Raw genomic sequence first — 20,542 nt, 5'->3', positions numbered from 1 at the left:
AACTTTACCATCGCATATTCTGATGAAGCACCTATTAGTTATCATGCACTGCGGTAGATGCGTGGGACATAGCAGTGAAGAATATACTCATTCCCAGACTTCAAAGAATTTACGGTCTGGTGTGGAAGAGACAATTAAATGACCACATAAATTAAAGTTTTCGTTCCGTTAAGTGCAATGAGAGCAATACATGGTGTCATGTCATGACTTAGCCTGGAGTATGGTGAAATGTTTTCCTGCGTTAACCAGGTTTAGCAAAAGTCTAAAGCATTGGCCAGCTGTACAAGTGCATGTTAGAGTGGGAGACAGAAGAGAACCTTGTGGCACTGTCTTAAGACCTAGGGAGGCAGATGTGAACTAATCCCTCTCTCATCTCCCTGTTTGTGCTCCTGTAAGTGTTTTAAACAAGACCTCAGAGTTCTCTGACACTGTTCTCATTGTCTACATCCCCTTCCCTAGAATTTCAATTGAGTTTGTGTCTGCCTTGTCAATTTTTAGAGTAGGATGTAAGCTGTAAGAGAAACCCAGTCAACAATGGTTGAAATGAGAAGTTATTGTCTTTCTTGCCGCAGTCTGGCTGGGCACAATCAGGAGCCACTTGTCAAAAGAAACTAACTTTATTTTTAGAACCACACACGCCAAACAAAACAGCCTCTCAGGAAAAACCCTCTGAGCCTCAACTGCCACCACCAGCTTTCCACAAGCCTCTCTCTCCCACACAAGCTTCTCTCCACCTCCCACAATCCTCCTGCTCTTGAGGCCCATTGGCTGGGTCACGTGGGCGGAGCCAAAAAAGTCCCCCAATGAGCAGTTCGGTGGTCTGAAAGGGCAGGGAAACAGCCCAATGAGCCTCACCGCAGAGGAACCAATCAGCTAGATGTTGCTGGGGCTGCTGTGAGCCAATCATCAGCCGGCAGCTGGAAGTTTGCTGGCAGCTGGAAGTTTGCTGGGGCCCCTTCGGCTGTGGCTCTCAACATTTCTCATGTAGCAGTCCAGAGGCAGATGGTTCAGTGCAGGTAAGAATTCACAGGCTGTCCAGGCACCCATGCTTCTTATTGCCTCTCATTCCTTAGAATCTTACCCTCATATGTATGGTCCCAGATGGTTCTCCAACATGCTTTCCTTCGAACAGTGGGAAGAGGGAAAGGAGGAGTGACAGCACAACCCCTTTCCTTTAGGGCATGACCTAGAGGCTGCATACTTCTCTTCCCCTCACACCTCATTGACTACAACGCCATTATGTGACCAAATTTAGCTGCATGGGAGGCTGGGAAATACAGTTTCCACTCTAGGTGGACATATGCCCAACTAAAAATCAGGAAGAATGGATATTGAGAGACAAAGTTTAAAAGAGCAAACCCAGCTGTTGCTAGGACACTAACCCTACCACCTAGAGAAGATCTGACTGCAGAGAGCACAAATTATGAAGCAAGAAAGCCACCAGGAGGTGAGAGAATTCCTGTATCCAGTTTCCCCTGAAGCCCAGCAGGAGGAAACTTGCTTCACTTTCACCCTGTGCTCATGTGGTTGTTCATGGCTCTAAATTGGGCATCTATTCAAAACATAGTCCTGCCTTTGCGACAGAATCCATAAAAATCCATAGATAAAAGGCTGTTTCGCTCTTCCTGTGAGGATTCCCAAGATCCTCATGTTTGCATCACCTCTTTCTTATTGCTTTCTTACTAGGTAAAGGAAAAAAGGCATGTGGCTATCATTTCAGCTACTGGTGGCAATATGCAACGCTGGTCCAAGACGAATGTGAATTCATGTGTGCTGTGCAACACAAGGGGCACTTATTAAGCATTTGTGTGTGTGTGTGTGTGTGTATACGCACGCACGCATGCACACTGAGGATCGAACCTGGAGCCTTGTGCCTGCCAAGTACATGCTCTACCATTGGGTCACATCCTCTGCCTCTAAGAAAGTTTTAATTTTTTTACTTCTAACACTTCCACTTTGCTCTTCCTTCTGTTTTATTTATTTGCTTAGGTTTCCATCCTTCCCTTTGTTTTGAGATGATTTGTTCTTATTTTTCTTTCTTTCCTCCTCTTCCTCTTCCTTTTTTTTTTTTTTTTTGGTAGCACAGGGATTAAGCTTGGGGTCTTGCATGTGCCAGCCAGGCAAGTGGTCCATGACCAAGGTACATTCCCAACTGTTGTCCTTATTTTTTGAAACATTCTTATAATACCTGCTTTAGAGACTTTATCAGATAGTTTCAACAGCTGTGTCGTTTCAACATTAACATGAATTGATGTTGAATTCATGTTAATGTTGGTCTTTTTTTCACATTTCTTCATATGTCAGGTAATTTTGAATTCTATCCTAGACATTTTGAATATCATACAGTAATATTCAGAGCCTTTTAAAAAATCCTGTGCTGTCTTTGTGTTAGCAGGCAATTGACTAGATTGGGCTCAGGCTATCTAATTCCTCTCAATTTAGGATCCTGCAGGTACAGACCGTTTGCTGTCGCTGCCACCTTCACAAGGATTTCTGGGGACTGGGGTACAAGTGAAAGAAAAAATTATTTAAAAAAGAGAGTTCTCCCACTTTTGACATTTGGAGACCTTGTTCTGCTTCTTGTCCTGAGCTAGAAATAGAAAGCCACTTCTGAAGCTTTCTCTGTCTGCCCTGGTATGTACTTCTGGTTTTCAACCTGAAGAGTCCAAGATGGAAAATACTAGAGGGAAAAAAATAAGGATAAACTTGTTGCTAGCTCAGAGGTACTTTAAACTCTGATATTGTTCCCCAAGTGTATCTGAAATGTTTTATTTTTAAGAGTTCCTTTAGCTACTGCATGCATTTTGTCCAGCTGCAATCCTTGGAAGAGAAGGCACAGCTTGCTTACTCCAATCCACCAGAGGCAGATTCTGGCCCCTTCGATTTTAAAAAGGACCTCTCACCAGGCATGGTGGTGCACACCTGTAATCCCAGTGATTCAGGAGGCTGAGGTAGAAGGATCCCAAGTTGGAGACCAAGCTGGATAACTTGACCTTTAGTGGTCAAAATAGTAACTTTTATATTATGTGTATTTTACCACAATAAAAAAGGGGAGGAGCTTCATATACAAAGCAAAAACAGCAACCAAAGAAAACAAGGTGTCACTTTTTAACTCCAGCAGGAGAAGTGATGTGTCTGTGGTCTCCAAAGAGCCATGATGTTGACCCAGCTTCACTTCCCACTGGTTGCAAGGTTTGGGCAATGTACATTCTGGGCCAACCTTTGGTATTATAGGTAAGTAGCAGGTGGGCCAGTCACCGCCAGCCTCTCAGCCCAGTACCGAGCCAAGAGCACCAAATCTGGGCCTTCTTCCCCTTATAACTGAAGTCAGCCTGTTATTAGTGCCATGGAGCATGCAAGACTCAATTTAGCATAAGAAACAATGAAACTATGAGCTTGGCATGGTGGTGTACACCTGTAATCTCAGAGATTTGGGAGGCTGAGGCAGAAGGATCCCAAGTTTGAGGCCAGTCTCAGCAACTTAATGAGACCCTGGCTCAAAATAAAAAAGAAAAGGGGCTGAGGATGTGGCTTAGTGTTCAAGCACTGCCTCCCCCCTTCAACCCTGGCGCCAAAAAAAAAAAAAAAAAAAAAAAAAGAAAAAAGAAAGAAAGAAAGAAAAAAGAAACAATGAGACTGTGCTTTGACGTTAAAAGAAGAAATCCAGTGCTTCTGAAAGCCCAGTGTGCATTCCGAAAGGGGCTCTGAGTCTAACGTTTTGGGGTCCAAGGCCCATTCCAAGGCAGAATTGCTGGAAATCCTGAGCTCTTCTTTCCCCCTTGACCTCCTGTAGCTCTCTTCTTTTTCTTCCTGGAGAACAACTTCTAGATTTTTCCAGGTATCAAACCTGTAAGTGACTGACAATATCTTCACTCTATAATTTAAAAATTTAGGCTAAAGGTTTGAAACTTTAGGCTAATGATGAAATTTCAGGCATTCACCAATGGATGGAGTGGGTATATTTGAGCCTTCCTGCAGTCTCAGGGGCTTAGGGAATCTTAGAGACATCCCTTCCATCCTGCCCAAATGTTCCAATCTCCTCGCCAGATGCTTCCAGGAGGCTGCCCAGATTCTACTTGAACACCTCTATGGACAGAAAACCCACTACCTTCAGGAGTGGGAACTTTCAGCTTCAGGGTGTGTGGCATGGAAGGGCACTGGGGTGGGACAAAGCACTGGACTGGCTATCCTCTGCTTGTGGGGGAAGTGAGGGCAGTAGGCCAACTCTGAAGGTCCTAAACTTGATGGGATGTAGGACAGGGGTGGGGGTGAGGTGCGTTGCTGTGTCAGGGCATGACTGAGCCTGTGCTGAGTATGGCACCAAGTAGAAGATTTGGGGAAAAGGAAGTAGTAGAACTGAGATCCCTCGTTGAAAATCTTATACATTTCTATGGCGGATGTTTGTGGTGTTTGTCTTTCTTTTGAAAATAGTGCTTTGGTTTTCATTTGGGGGAAGCACTCCTCCACTCTTTGGCCTAAGGTTTAAGTAGAACTATTATCACTTGCAGTTCCAGAGAGGGCATTGACCCAAATCTGGCCACATGCTGTGGGTCTCCTTAGATACGAGGATTGATTTAGGGGTGGGTATATGTCTCATGCTGTTCAGGTTAGTATAAGAAAAAAATACCATAAACTGGGTGGCTTGTCAACAAGAGAAATTTATTTATCACAGTTCTGGAGACCGAGAAGTCGAAGGCTGAGGCAGATTCCAGGTCTGGTGAGGGTCTGCTTTCTAGCTCATAGCACCTTCTCACTGTGTGCTCACAGGGCGGAAGTGGTGAGGGGTCTCCAGTTTCTTTCATAAGGACACTAATCCTACCATGCCCTAATCACATCCTGAAAGCCCCACTGACTGATATCATCACCTCCGGGCTTAGGATTTCAAAATATGACTTTGGGAGGGGACACAGACATTCTGACTGTGATAGTATCAGACACACAGAGAATGCTTTAGCTTGCGCTGCCATAACAAAACACCATAAGCTGTTTGTTTTCTTTCCCCGTCGCAGGGCTGGGGATCCAGCCCAGTGTCTTGCACATGCAAGGAAAGCACCCTACTGCTGAGCTATGCCCCCAGCCCCAAGCTGGGTGACTTAAACAACAGAAGTTTATTTTCCCAAGGTCTGGAGGTTGGAATTCTGAGATCAAGTGCCAGCAGTTAGATTCGTGTGAGGACTTTCTTCCTTGGTAATAGATAGTTTCTTGTTTCCTTACCTAGGAGGGAAAAGCAGTGGAAGAGGGAGAGAAGGAGTCAGAGGGAGAGAAATGGAGAAAGGAAGAAGGGAGGGAGAAGGAGAGAGAAGAGAGAATTCTCTGGTGTCTCTTCTCATAAAGATGCTAAGACATCGTGAGGGTCTCTGTCACCCTCATGACCTCATTTAACCCTAATTCCTGCCCAAAGTCCCTTCCTCAAATACCATCACATTGAGGGCTAGGACTTCAAGGTGAATTTGGCAGGGGCATTGTTCAGTCCACAGCACAGTTAAATAATCCTGAATATTTATGGGTGCAGTTTCTGATTAAAAGAGAATTCTGATGATAGTAGATCCAGCAGTGTCTGAATCTGGATGACCCTTAAGTTTTCCATTATGTGGGCCAATACATTCTTCGAATTGGACTTTCCGTTGCTTGCAACAGAAAGATTTTTGGGTAATGCAATCCTCAAACTCATAGATTACTCAATATGCAAAGGCTGCACTTGCTGGTTAATCAGCCGCTTGTGTGTGTGTGTGTGTGTGTGTGTGTGCACGCGTGCGCACGTGTAATGACTACAGGGGTCTTCACATTTAAGTTACATTTAAGTGTGCAGGGGAATCACCTGGTAGAACTGATTGCTGGTCTTTACTGTCGAGTTTCTCATTTTGCAGACATGAGGTGTGACCAGAGAATCTGTATTTCTAACAAGTTCCCCAGGGATGCTGTTGGCCTGGGAACTACATTTGGAAAACCACTAGTGTCATGGAAGCCCGTGATTCCTGAAATCAGGACACCTGGAATCTTGGTGGTCCAAGCTTGAGATGAGGGAAAGAACCATGGCAGTATGTTCCAGTAGTTCATGGGAAGTTTATTCACCCAGCTTAACTCCCAGAGGAAAGGTTTCTCAGTTCTCACAATCTTTAAAAATGTCCATCATGCCTCCCTCTGGAAAAGTTCAGGGGCTGTTATGGTTTGGATCTGGAATGAACCCAGAGGCTCCTGTGTTGGAAGCCTGGGCCCAGCGCAGCAATGGTCAGAGGTGGGAATGTGGGGAAGTGACTGGATTGTGAGGACCGTCATCTCATCAGTGGATTAATCCATTGATGGGTTCGTAATTGAATGGACTGTTGAGAAATTATGGAAACTGGGAGGTGGGGCCTAGCCTAGTTAGGGGAAATAGCTAATAGGAGGGTACATCTTGTCCCTGGCCCTTCCTCGCATGTGTTTGTACACGCTGTCTGCCCTCTGGCCACCGTGAGATGAGCAGCTCGGCCCTGCCATGTGGTCCCTGCCATGACGCTCTGCTTTGCCAAAGATCCAAATGGGTGGGGCCAAGTGACTAACACTGAAAGCTCTTAAACCATGAATCAAAATAAAAATTTCTTCCTTTAAATTGATTTTCTTGGGTATTTCATCACAGTGATGAAAAGCTAACACAGGAGACTTGAAGACCTTCCAGAGGGCTGGGGAAGTAGCTCAGTTGGTAGAGTGCTTGCCTTGCATGCACAAGGTCCTGAGTTCAGTTCTCAGCAACACACACACACACACACACACACACACACACATGAGCTGTCTGGCTCGTCATTTTGTGGTTTCCTCTGTACCCTGGAGCCATAACAGGAGAAAACACAAGACCATCCAGGGCCAAGTGGAAGGGAACAGAAACCCCTTTCTCTTGACTCCTTTCAAACACAACATTCACAGCCATGGGCCTCAGGCATACTAGAATTCTCTGAGCCACACCAGTAGCAAACTTTCTCTTCTGTTGCTCTCATCATTTCTCTGAACATCAGGAAGTTTCTAGTCTGTTTGGATCTAAACTAAACTATATCTCTCAGATGGTTTGGGGCCCAAGAATGATCCTTAGACCTCCACAGGCTCAGATATTTGGGTTTGGAATTGCGATCATTAGATCATGGTGGCCAGAAACAGTGGCCCCTGATACTAGGGGGAGTCATAAAACAGTGTCAACCAATGGCCGGGATGGGATTGTACTGCCCCTGAGGGTCAGAGAAGGGACTCTTCACCATCCCACAAGGTCACAGGTAGATGACTCAACTGCAGGAAATGCAGTGGTGGTGTTTTGCATACAGTGATTTATCAAATCCTGACACTACATTGTAATCTTAGCCCTCTTTTACAGAAGGGAAAGCTGAGGCTTAGAGATGTTGGTAATTTCCCTATGGCTGCATGTGGTATCTTGAAAAATGGCCTCTCAGAGATTTCAGTTCCTAATCTCTGGGGCCTGTAGATGCTGCCTTACATGGAAACAGGTCTTTGCAAGTGGGATTAAGTTCAGGATCTTGACATGGGGGATTATCCTGGATTATCAGATCAGGCCCTAAATACTATTTCATATATCAAGGAGTACATGACTTCACCTCTACCTACTCACAGAAAAAAAAAAAAAGCAATGTAACCATGGAGCTGGGATATTTGAAGATGCTGGCCTTGAAAGTTGGAGTGATGAAACCACAAGCCAAGGAATGATGGCAGCCCCCAGATCTTGGCAGAGCCGAGGAGGGATTCTCTCCAGGAGTGTGTGAAGGCAGCACAGCCCTGCTGACGCCTTCGTTTTAGTTCAGACTTCCAGCTTCCAGAATTCTTGAGACAATTTCTGTTGTTCTAAACCACCAGGTTTGCAGCAACTTTCTACAATAGCCTCAGGAAACCAATCCACAAACATCCAGAAATGTGCCCAGGGCTGTTTGGCTCATCATTTTGTGGTTTCCTCTGTACCCTGGAGCCATAACAGGAGAAAACAAATTCTGTTCCCCATGATCTGCACTTAGGAAGGACTTGGAGATATGTCTCAGCTACTCTGGACCACTGTCAACTAGGGAAGAGCCAAGTCTGTTCCAGGGGTTAAATTCTAAGCTCACTATGAAAAGGTACCAGTTAAAGAAAGGCAACATTACCCTTGTCCCCCCACCTGCCCCCAATACCAGTGACCAAACCCAGATCCTTGTATGCTCTGCAAGCACTCCACCATGAAGCTACATCCCCAGCCATTATTATTATTATTATTTTTATTTTGAGACAGTGTCTTGCTAAGTTACCCAGGCTGGCCTTGAATTTGCAATCCACCTGCCTCAGCCTCATGATTCACTGGGATTCTAGGGTGGGCCACCATGCTGAGCCGTAGCATTATTCTTGACAGTGCCTCAGAAGACATCCTGTTGGAGACCCTGTGCCTCCCAATGAGTCCAGCAGCAGCCATTTGTCCTAGGGCCATCTTCTCTTTGGGTAAGCAGCAGGGGTGTCTGTAGAGTGTGTGAGACCTAAATTGGAGTCTCCACCATGCTTAAAATACTCTTGCACAGGGGGCCCAGATCCAGAGCCCAGGGTAAGTGGAACATTGTCCATCACCTACTGCCTATTGTGGGAGATGACTACTCTCTTTATTAATTAACATAATAAAATGTACTGATCTTAAGTGTACAGATTAGTGAGTTGCAAAAATCATGTATGCTGTTTTAACCAACACCCAAGCAAGATGCAGAGTACTACAAATTAAGGTGGCAGAGTTTACCACCCTGAAATATGTCACTTGTTTGGAGCTGAAGGCATTTGAGAAACAGCAGATACAAGAAGAGCTTTCTGACCTCCCCCTTCCTTCCTGAAAGCTGGAGAGAAAACGCCCCGGTAGAAGCTGTCCTCCTTGTATCAGGAGGAAAGGAGCCTTCCTACTGCAGAGCCCGGAGTAAAGGGTGGGAGAATTCTGGAGAATTCTGCCTTTAGTCTCCCCACACATTTTAGCTATTCTCCCATTAATTGCTTCTCTTGTACAACTTAATTTTTGCCACTTCTTTGGGTCTTCATTTCCTTCTGAGCACTTGTGTCATTTATTACATTTATATATTTTTCTTCTGTTAATCTGTGTCAATTTTATTCCTAGGTCTAGCCAAAGATCCTCAGAGGGCAGTGGGAAAGTTTTCTTCCTGCACACCTGTGTAGAAAGTCCCCTATTGTCCCTTCCAGTTAAACACCTTCCCAAGAGGTGATCATGGTCCAGATTTCTATCCCCATAGGTTAATCCGAGAAGAGTGCTGTCCCGTAGAAATTTCTGGCATGATGGAAATATTCCAAATCTAGACTGACTAGTATAGCACCTATGGGTCACATATTCAGCCCTTAAATGTGGTTAGTGTGGATGAAGATGTAACATTCTTTTTTGGTGTGTGTGTGGGGGGTACCGGGGATTGAACTCAGGGACACTCAGCCGCTGAGCCACATCCCCAGCCCTATGTTGTATTTTATTTAGAGACAGGGTCTCACTGAGTTGCTTAGTGCCTCGATTTTGCTGAGGCTGGCTTTGAACTCATGATCCTCCTGCCTCAGCCTCCCAAGCTGGTTGGATTACAGGCGTGCACCACCTTGCCTGGCTAAGACATGACATTTCTATTCTGTATAATTTTACTTAAATTTGGACAGCCTCATGTGACTAGCAGCTACCATACTGTACAGTGCTATCTGTCTTCTTTGTCTCAACATGGTTTTAACATTACTTCAGTGTGCTTCAGCAGCTTCTCACTGCTGAGTAAGGTTTTTACATTTTTAAAATTTTTATTTTTAGTTGTATGCCAATCATATTCTATGATATATGTATATATATCATAGAATGGACCATTTAACCTTCTTAAGTGTGCAATTCAGTAGCATTAAGTCCTTTCACATTGTTAATTGTGTGACTGTCACCTCCATCTACTCCAGAACTTTTTCACTTTCCCCAAGTGAAACTCTGTGCCCATCAAACTCTAACTCTGAAGTCCCCCACCCCCAGCTCCTGGCAACCATAACTACTCTCTGTTGTTAGATGAGTTTTCGTTGCCAAGTTAGATTTTTGCTGCTGGCCAGCATTCATCTTTCTCCATCTCACCCTGAGTTGCTTAGGAGCTGATCCTTGAAGGTTTGCTGTGTAAAGTGACAGTTCATCTATAAGCTTTGGCTTCTGCACATTCTCCGTGACTAGAGCAGGCTTTTTGCAGCAGAGCCTTCCCTTCTATTTCTTTGAATCACACTGGATGCCCCGCCATGTGGTTGATAGAGACATGTCTGCTCACGATGAGTTTTTGGCATCTGTTGGGGAACTTGGGTAGGACACCAGCATTTGCTGAATTCTCAGGAGTCCCAGGCATGTTCTCTCCAGTGTGTCAGCAGGCCCTCCACAGCCCAAGGTCATCTAAACCTGAGCTCCTCAGTAAGGCCTGAGCCAAAGCTCAGGAATCCACCCTCAGGGCTCCTTCTCTATTTGTCTCCAGGCCTGTTCTTTCCCAATAGCTGGGGACTAAAATGAACCATGCCTCCCAAAATTTGACAGAGAGTTGGGAGAAGAGACACTGTTTGCATTTGAAGGCTCAACTAAATTGCTGGAGTCATGGTCAGGGTGGATTAATCAACTTTTATAAATAGGCCCATCACGCAAACACGTGATCACAACAGAGAGTGTGTTTATCCCATGGAACATTCCAGGGTGAACGCTCCAGCAGGGGTGGGTGGGTGCTCTGCTCCACATGCCCACTCAGGGACACAGTCTGCCTTCCAGTCTGCCAGTTTCGCACATGGATCCCAAGATGACTCTACTGTTGGGTCACTTCAGCTGAAGGGCAGGAAGACAGAGCATGAGGAATAGCATGGGAGGATTCTTGGCCAGGACCAGAGTGACACCAATCACTTCCAATTAAGAGAATTTAGTCACGGAGCCATACTTAACTACAAGGGAGGCTGGGAAGTGTGCCTGGTAAGGAGAGGGGACTGGATTTTGGTGATCACTAGGTGTGTTTGAGAGCTTCTGAGCAATAACACTTTTATAGGAATCTTCTGTGGGGACCTTCACTTTTGAACTTTGCTTCCTGAGTCTCTCTCTGTCTTTCTGACACACACACACACACACACACACACACACACACGAAGCACACAGTAATAATCAGCTGTCACTGTTCTTAGTTGATTCTTAGTTCTGACTCAGCATTTACTAAGCAATCCCAAGTTCCCCATCTAGATTCATCTAGTGGGAGAGAATTCCTCAGCTAGTGGATGGGAGTGTTAGGCTGTCTAGATAATTAGGTTTTGGGCTAGACATTGCCATCTGCCCCAATCCTTCCATCCTCTCCTTACTGCAGAACCAGATTTTGTACAAAGCAGCGAAGCACTTGTCTGACGCCCACCCACCACCCCTCCCCAGGCACTCACTCTTGCACAGGCTCCTGTGCTGCTAGAAGTTGTTGGGTAAAAGGTTAATAAGAGAAAAGCAGAGGTGCCCTGGCTGGGGCTTCTGGAATGCCATCGTATTCCTGCTAGAGGAGAAAAAAAAAAAAAAAAAAAAGAGTAGACATGGCAGGTTGGCTGGTCTTCTGCTCAGTCTCCTCTCCATCTTCTGCCTTCTTTCTACCCAGGGTGCACTCATGGAGTAGAGCAGCCCCCTTGTATCCAGGAGGGGAACAGATGAAGGAAATATGAGTGAACTATGGACCTGGTTGATTTGGTGTTGGCTCATTAACTGTAACAAAAGCGTTACTGTGGTGTAAGATATTAATATTAGGGGAAATGGGGGTGAGGATGGAATGGGAAACTCTCGGGACTAGCCACTCAGTTTTTCTATAAACCTAAAACTGTCTTTAAAAATAAAGTATATTAATAAAAAGTATATTTTCAAATGGAAATTATAGAAATAAAAAATATGATATGTGTTGGGCAGAATAATGGTCCTCAAAGATGTCTACATCCCAATCCCTGGACTCTGTAAATATGTTGCTTTGCTGGAAAAAAAGGCCTTGAGATGAAGAGATTGGCCTAGAGTATCTTCACATCATCCATCTAATAATACAGGCCCTTAAAGGAAGAGACTCTTTCTCAACTTTCGTCAGAGAGAGAAGTGACTATGGAAGAATGCTCAGAGAGATACAGCATTGTTGACTTTGAAGATGGAGGAAGGGGGCCATGAGCCAAAGACTATGGGAAGCTTCTAGAAGCTTGAACAGTTAGGAAACTGATTCTCCCCCAGAGCTCTCAGGAGGGAATGTAGCATTACTGACAGTTTAATATTAGCCCTGTGAAGCCTGTGCTGGAATTCTTAACTATGGAAGAGTAACACAGTCTGTCTGTGTTGTTTTAAGATAACAAGTTCAGACTTGTTACGACAAGTCTATGGCAGCAATAGAAAAAACTAACAGAACTAAAAAATTCATTGAATGAGCTTTAATAACAGAGTGCAGATGACAGAGGATAGAGTTAATGAACTCAAGGATGGAGTAACAGAATTCACCCAATTGGAACTAAAGGAAAAAGAAAAAGGGATAGAGCCTCAGGGAACTATGGGGGCAAAAACAAAATATCAGCATTTGTGTTATTGGAATTCTCAAAGGAAGAAGGGAAAGTGGTGCTGAAAGAGCACTCAAATACACATGCTCCTTGATTTATGGGATTACATCCTGACAAGCCCATCATGATTTGAAAATATTTTAAGTAAAAAATGTATCACACCTGATATACTGAACAGCAGAGCGAAGCAACACAGACTACTCCTGCAGGATTGGCTCGTTACCTTCACAGCCCCGTGGCTGATGGGGAGCTGTGACTCACTGCTGCTGCCCACCATGGCTAGGGTCCCCTAGTGCACATTGCCAGCCTGACAAAAGATCAAAATGCAAAATGGTTTCTACTGACTCTGCATTGCTTTCATGCTGTTGTAAAATGGAAATAGCACTAATTTTGAATGGTTGGGAGTCATCAAGGACTATATCTAATGGCTAAAAACATCCAAAAATTTGTTTAGTATATGAACCCATAGATTCAAGAAGGTGAGAGAACTCCAATCAAAATAAAATTGAAGAAACCCATTTAAAGATCCATCCAAGTTAAACTTCTAAAAAAGAGAAAATAATATTTAAGAGCAGCCAGGGAGTAATGGCCTACAGAGGGAAAAACAAACAAACAAACAAACAAACAAACTTCTCATGTGGACTTCTCATCTGAAAGCATGGAAGTAGAAGGAAGTAATACCAAATTTTTATGTGCTGAGAGAAAACAACTATCAACTGTAACTTCCAAATCCAGCTAATCTATCATGCAGGAATGAGGAAGAAATGAAGATATTCTCAGATGAAGGAAAGCTGAAGGAATTTGTCACTAGCAGCTACCCTTAAAGACTGGGTAAAGGAAGTTCTACAAACAGAGGATATAAGAGAAAAAATCTTGGAGGATCAGGAAGGAAGAAGAAAAAATAGAAATGGCAGAAATATATGGATACATATATTAGACTATCTTTATGAGTTTTATGAATTATATTTCATGACTGAGATTTTGCCCTGATACTCAAGATATCAAAAGGGGGAGAGTAAAGGTATCTATGGGGAAGTGATGTTGGAGTGGTAAGATGGTAAAATGGTGATACTAGTGATGGTGATTTATCACCTTTGTATATTGTAATATCCAGAGCAACTACTAATGAAGTATACAAAGAGATAAATAAATCAAAATGGAATCCTAAACAATGTGTAAGTAACCCAAGAGAAGACAAACAGGGATGAGAAACAGGGAAAAAGCAGAAAACAAATAATAGACTATAGACTTGCAGCTGTGTGCAGTGGTGCTCACCTGTAATCCCAGTAGCTTAGGAGGCTAAAGCAGGAGGATTGTGAGTTCAAAGCCAGCCTCAGCAATTTAGCGAGGCTCTAAGCAACTCAGCTAGACCCTTTGACTAAAAATATATAAAAATGGCTGGGGACGTGGCTCAGTGGTTAAGTGTCCCTGGGTTCAATCCCTGGTACCAGGAAAAAAAAAAGGTAGCCCTAGGCACTAACATGTTAATAGTTACCTTTGAGGGCTGGGGATGTGGCTCAAGCGGTAGCGCTCGCCTGGCATGCATGCGGCCCGGGTTTGATCCTCAGCACCACATACAAATAAAGATGTTGTGTCCGCCAATAACTAAAATAAATAAATAAATATTAAAAAATTCTCTCTCTCTCTCTTAAAAAAAAAAACAAAAAACAAATAGTTACCTTTGAGAAGTCCAATTCCAAGCCAAAATTCTATGCAAGCCTTTCCTTGTCCCAAGGTCACTGTTGACACTGTTCTCTTTTCAGGACATGCACCTTCACTTCCACCTCCACCTGGGTAATTTCAGCTCATCTTTCCCACTTCAGTTAAAACATCACCTCCTCCGGGTCTTCCTGACTGCCCAGGCTAGAGGAGGGTGCATGATCTTCTGTGTTTCCCGTAGTTCTATGGGTTCCCTCCTTTCACGCCCAAGATGCATTGTCATTTCTTATTTTTGCCTATACTTGCACCAGAATGTGAACTCCATGTGAACAGAATGGTGTATGTTTTGTTTGCTGTTGAACAGTACCTGGCACCTAGTAGCAGCTCAGAAAATGTTGGATGAATGATTAATTTATCTGCTGAGAAACAAACACAGGCATGTGGCCCTCCCGGTCAACTGGGCAAATGTTAAGAGAAAATCAATTCTGAACCTTCTAACTGTGTGTCATGCACCTCCAAGTCCTTGTTTATCCCTCACCATTGCCCCCTTGAGATAGGCATTGCCATACCATTCCACAGGGGAGCAAACTGAGGCTCCTGGAGGGGAAATATTGCTCACAGGGTCACCTGGTAGGTAAAGCACAGTCAGAATCTGGCCTTGTAATTAACTCTGCACCACCAAAGGCACTGCCTGCCCTTTTACAGTTGCCCCTAGGAGTTGAGAGGAGCGACATTGGCTGTGCACCTGTTCTGTGCCAGATGCGGATCTTCCTCAGGCTTACCAGAGACTGCTGGCGTAGAAATCTGGGAGGAGAGGTCACCTGCTGAGGTCACTTAGCTGAGAAGGGATAAGCAGGTACCCTAGGGTGTTCTGACTCAAAGGCTGGTGGGCCCAAGCAGAGTGGTCGCACCTCAGAGTCACCTCCCAAGTTGACTACCAGGTGCTAGAAGCTTCCATTAAGACTTGTGGCATAAGAACAGAAAGAGACACAAATCCATGACTCATCTGGGTGAAAAAGGGCAGAGAATGGAAGGCCCATTGACTGCTGGTGGTGACTGGCCTGTCAGATGGAGATCAACCATGAACTTTGGGCCCTGAAGAGAATCAATTCTGGAGAGAGCGAGGGAGATGCAGGGAAGTTCCCCCAATACCCTCCCTGGCCCCTGCCTGCACAGGGCTCCAAATCACAGTGCTCCAGGTCAAGTGGCCAAAGAGAGCTGCCTCGGTTTCCATCTCTAAAATGAACCTTCTCAAGACTGCAAGACTGATATGAAAGAAGTGTCATCAGGCCTTTGACAACTGGTCCCTGAGGCCCAGAGAGGCCCGAGAACTAACCCAGGTCACATGGCTAACTAGGGGTGGTGTCAGGGCTTTGGACTCCCAGCACAGTGCTCTCCGTCCTGCCCCAGGATATGCTCATGCCTTCTTTCTCACCTGGACAGCCGAGGAGATGAAGAAGCAGCTGCTAAGCAGCAGGGTGTAGGGGTGATGGTGGAGGGTGTGACATAGAGTGAGCCAGAGAGAGAGCTGGGGTGCTTCTCGGGGGCTGAAGAACCCTGGGAGGGAAGACCTAGGTCAGATCCGGGTGTCCAGGCACCTATGGTCTCAATTGCATTCTCAAATTTTCTAAACCCAACAGTAAGTATGCAAAATAACATGACCTTTGGGGTGACTCCAGGGGCCTTGACTTTCTTCCCGTGACTGAATTGGTACCCACCCTGGGGGCAAGAAGAGCTCTTGTTGCCTCTGGGTCTCTGGTCCCCAACTCTTTATTTTTTCCATGTCCAGGAGAAAGATCTGGAGAAGAAGATGATGGTGTTGTCTGTAAACTGCCACAGTAGCAGATTTTCTGGGGACAATGATGCTGTCTCCTGGTACCAAGACACATCCCAAGGCTGGGTCACCGCAACTGCTGGCTACCCAACAGGAAACCCAGGCCCAGAGAGCAGGTGCCAATATCTATCCTCATCTTGGCCCTTGGGGAGGCAGCATGGCAGGACCCGCTGCCTGTCCCCGCTGGCTCTGCATACAGAAGTGGGAGGATGTGGAAGATCCACATGCATGGAGGGCCAAGCATGAGAGCAGCGTTTCCGGTCCCACCCCAGGCCTCCCAGGCTCCCCCATACCGTAAGCCTCCCCTCCCCTCTCTCCATCTGACAGGTTCCTGCCTTGGAAGCCCGACCAAGCCGTGCCTCCTTTGCAAGCCCTCCTGGATTCCCCAGCCGTGGAACCTCTACAGCCACCCCTGGGCTGGGAATGCTCATCTTTCCACAGAATAATGGGTTTTTCTAGGGAAACTATGGTCTCAGAAGGGGCAGGTCTTCCAGATGACCTCTGCCCCACCTCTACCCCCTGGTGTCCTAAGTTAGAGCAAGGCCAGGTTGACAGCACCTGTCCTTACCCCACCCCCTTGCTAGCTCAGCAAATTACTTTACCTCTCTGTGCCTCAGTTTCCTCCTCTGTGGAATAAGGATGGCAAAAGACCCTACCTGATAAGGTGTGGCGAGAACATGGCATTGTCATTTCTTCTCTGAGCATTGCAAGCAAAATATTATCAGCTGTAAGACTGGAAAACGCCACACCACACGACACAGATCACCAAAGAGGTTCCACTTTATTACCAAAGGCTGTGTGTTTATATAGGTCTAAGGAGAGGTATCAGGGCTGAGGTAGATAACGGGTCACCCGTTTATTGGAAAGCTCTTCCATATGTCAGTTCCGGAACCCAAGAAGTTAATTCTTATTGGGGCTAAGGCTTCCCACCAGCAGGATTTGAACATTGCCACCAGTAGGAACGTTTCGCGCCAGTGAAAGAAACAAAGAGGAGAAAGAGGGTCGTTAGACGCCATGTTGGGGTTTTTCTCTGGGGTGCTGCTGCCATTATATGTTTTCCCAACATTCCTCCCTTTTTGTTTTCTTAGGAATTGGGGCGTCGCTGGTCAGATCTGGCTGCTTCCGGCTGTGCTGGGGTGGTGTAGGGCCTAGAAGGGAAAGTGGAGGAATGTTGGGGAAGGCAGGTCTGGGGATATCATGGCAGCCAGAAATAAAACCCAGTGGCTATAGACAGCTACTTCTGTAGGGGTAAAGTCTATAAAAGTTCCCTGAAGCCACAAGTCGTTGATGGCATCGAACCACTCCTGGATGGAGATTGTTGGTATCAGCCACTGGTCCTGTAACAGAGACTCTAGGAAATATTAGAAGCATTGCCTTGACATGGCATCACCAGCACCTGAAGAAGATCAGAGCAAACAAAAGCAGGATGAAGATAAAAATTAAAGCAAATGTCAATTTTTGGCAGAAGTTCCATGTCGGGGGACTGACAGAGAACCATTACACCATTACACCAAGGGCCATGAGGAGGCTTAAAAGGACATAAAGGCTCAAGAATCCAGGATGGCAGATTAAGAGGTTCTCCGGGCTCGTTGTCTCCCACTGTCCGATGTCCATTGCATTCCATCGAGCCTGGTAGTGAGCTTCAGCAATGAGTGAGCTGTTCTCTTGAAGATGTTGGGGGGCTCATTGGTCATCAGAGGCTGCTAGTACCTAAGCAGAGGCTGGTTGAAAGTTTGGTTAGAGATCTTCCATAATTGGCCCTGAAGGAAGTGAAGCAGACAGGGCAGGAACAGACACATCAGGAAAAGAAGACATATGGGCCTTAAAAGAGGCAACAGCCACGATTGGAAGTGGGCTAAAAAGAAGGTGGCAAATGGGTTTTGGTTTGGTGGATTTTTCAAAGAGGTAGCCAAGTCGGTGAGCTTGACTACATTAGTTTCCACAAGGCCTGATTCATTGATGTAGTAACAGCATTCTTCCCTCAAGAAAAGACAGGTTCCACCTTTTTCGGCTGTGAGTAAGTCTATAGCTCGTCGATTCTGAAGAGTGACCTGAGCCAAGGATGTGACCTGCCTTTGTAAAGATGCTAGAGATTCTGCCGTAGAAGTGAGCGCTTGTTCAAGTTTAGAACTTAAGTCCTGTACAGCCCATAAGGAGTGTCCTAGAGCTCCACCAGAAATTTCTGCTCCCACCGCAGATGCAGCCAGTGAGAGACCCACCAGTATTGGAAGGGAAGCAGCCTGCTTATTCCGCACTAGGGGAGACAAGAGGGCCTGCACTTCAGCTGGGGTATAGAGAGTCAACTGTGGGACATGTGTCACCAGTATACATGGGGTGGAGGTGTTGGTGAATAAGATAGTGATGAGAGAACCATTACACCAGAAGAATGAGCCAGGTGGTGCATAGAGGGTGAAGTTAAAGGTGATGTTAGAGTGGCAAAACTTTGACTGGGAGACACCCAAGCCCAGAAGGCAGCACCGGGGAATCACAGTATGGTTAGACTCCTCGGGCTCTCATAATGGAGCATTGGGTGAAAGGGTTTTGAGAGAATGGCGGGCAGATGGAGTGGAGAAATTTGAGAGGTCAGAAGCCGAGAAGTTCAAGGGAACCGCTGCAAGCAAAGGTCGAGTCAGAGAGGCGCATAAGTAGCAATCAGTTGGTGTGATGGCGGGGAAGGTTAGATTTAAGAAGGTTACAGTTTCAGTAAGTAGTCATAGCCATGAATACTGTGGTGGACTCCTCACATTAGGCTCATATGGATCCTGTATGGAGTCTAACTACTGCTGTTTGGAATGCTTTAAGAGGAGGACGATGATGTCCCCTGGAAAAGGGTGATGACTGTGAAAATACCACCTAGAAGAGTGGGAGTCATGGTGGAGTATGGGCGGTTATGCGAGACAGGCGAAGCTTTAGAGGATAGTTAGGATGTGGAGAGCAGGAGTAAAAGGGAGGTCTAGGAGGTGACTCTTGAGGCTCCTCTGGGGTAGTCTTGTCATCGGCAGGTGGGGGGGCCTCCTGGTGATATGGCTTCAACAGGATTCCTCAGTTTGATCTGCTATGAAGCATAGCATTGCTGAACATAAGTGGGATGAGGTGGCCCAGTTGAATCCAGTAACATTAAGGGCCCGATTACAGCCAGTGAAAGGCCAATCACGTTGGCCCATAGACTGAGAGTGGATGGTGCCATCCTGTTGCCATGTCGCTTGGATGTAGAAGCGCCATCTGTGGGTTGGGATAGAAGCTTGAGAGAGATTAATGATTAGTAATAGGAGAGGGTTGGCAAGAAACCTTGAGTTTGGTGGGCCCCAGCATGGTGGAAATATGACTGTATGGGGTCCTGTCCCGTGAGGTTTCAACGACTGAGAATGTAGCTCTCGAAATAAGACTGCATCACTCGGTTGAAGAGGGTCCAATTTAATTCCCGATTGTGCTGGAACAGAAGTAACAGATGGTGCAGGAAGACACCAGTCTGCGTGTTCTCTTAGGAGTTTGTATAGAAGCATGAGATAGGGCAGGTGGGACACAAGGGGAGGAGGAGTGATAGGAAAGTTTTAGTTGATTAAGAAAGGCACCCATAGAACAGCTCAAAGGGGCTAAGGCCTGAGGGGGCTCTAGGGGTTGCCCGAATTTGGGTGAGGGCCAATGGCAAAAGATTGGGCCAGGACAGTCTGAGTTCAATAGCAAGTTTAGTGAGATGATCCTTGAGAATGCCATTAGGCCTCTCAAACTTACCTGAGGATTGGGGTCAGTGGGGGATGTGGAGCCTCCAAGTTCTGTTAAGGCCTTTGGAAATTAGTTAAAGAATCTGAGAAGTTAAGGCTGGACCATTGTCTGCCTGGATGGAGGCAGGAAGTTCGAACCTAGTAATGATCTGCTTAATGAGGATGGAGGCGACAGTGTCAGCAGTTTCCGATGGTGTCAGCAGTTTTCCTGGTGGTAGGGAAGGCTTCTATCCAACTGTAAGAGAGTGCTATCCCCAAATTACAAACAGTTAAATCCTGTGTCAAGGCCTGACCAAAGTGGTAGGGACTGTCCCTGAAGCCTTGGGGTAGGCCTGTCCATGTCAGCTGTTGAAACCTAAAGAATGTAAGGTCTTCCCATGTGAAGACAAAGAGGTAATAAGAGTCAGGATGCAGAGGCACTGTAAAGACATTAGCTTTAAGATCCAGGACAGTAAAGTGAATGGTCAAAGGGGGATATGAGAAAGAAAAGCATGAGGGCTGGAAACCACCGAGTGGATGGGAATAACTGCCTCATTAATTAGGTGGAGTTCCTGGACTAAGTGATAGGCTCCTGAGGGTTTGCGTACCAGAAATATAGGAGTATTACAGGGGGACTCAGTAAGGATTGGGAGTCCCTGGGCCAGCAACTGGTGTATAATGGGCTTAAATCCCTCCCTATGGGTTTTGGAGATAGGAAATTGGGAACACAAGGAAGTTTAGTTTGGTGTTTCAGCTGGGTATGGACTGGCTTGTGGTGGGAGGCAATAACCAGCATGGAGATGTCTCAGACCTAGGGATCAGGGGGCAGTGG

General features: G+C 45.8%; 1 long non-coding RNA gene across 1 annotated transcript; it reads right to left on the bottom strand.

Annotated features, from left to right (window-relative positions):
- Nucleotides 1-10,577: 10,577 nt before the first annotated feature.
- Nucleotides 10,578-14,531, bottom strand: LOC124085676 (uncharacterized). The gene is made up of 4 exons (XR_006849515.2): nt 14,196-14,531; nt 14,012-14,121; nt 11,389-12,823; nt 10,578-10,795 (listed from the first exon to the last, which is right to left on the bottom strand). It is a non-coding gene; the product is annotated as an uncharacterized LOC124085676 (long non-coding RNA).
- Nucleotides 14,532-20,542: the final 6,011 nt, after the last annotated feature.

Source organism: Marmota monax, unplaced genomic scaffold (assembly GCF_021218885.2).
Source record: "Marmota monax isolate L192 unplaced genomic scaffold, Marmota_monax_Labrador192_F-V1.1 WCK01_AAM20220418_F8-fsc00014, whole genome shotgun sequence".
In the NCBI taxonomy this organism is placed as follows: Eukaryota; Metazoa; Chordata; class Mammalia; order Rodentia; family Sciuridae; genus Marmota; species Marmota monax.
The sequence above is the reverse complement of the archived record's forward strand: the minus strand, read 5'-3'. Positions and strand labels throughout refer to the sequence as shown.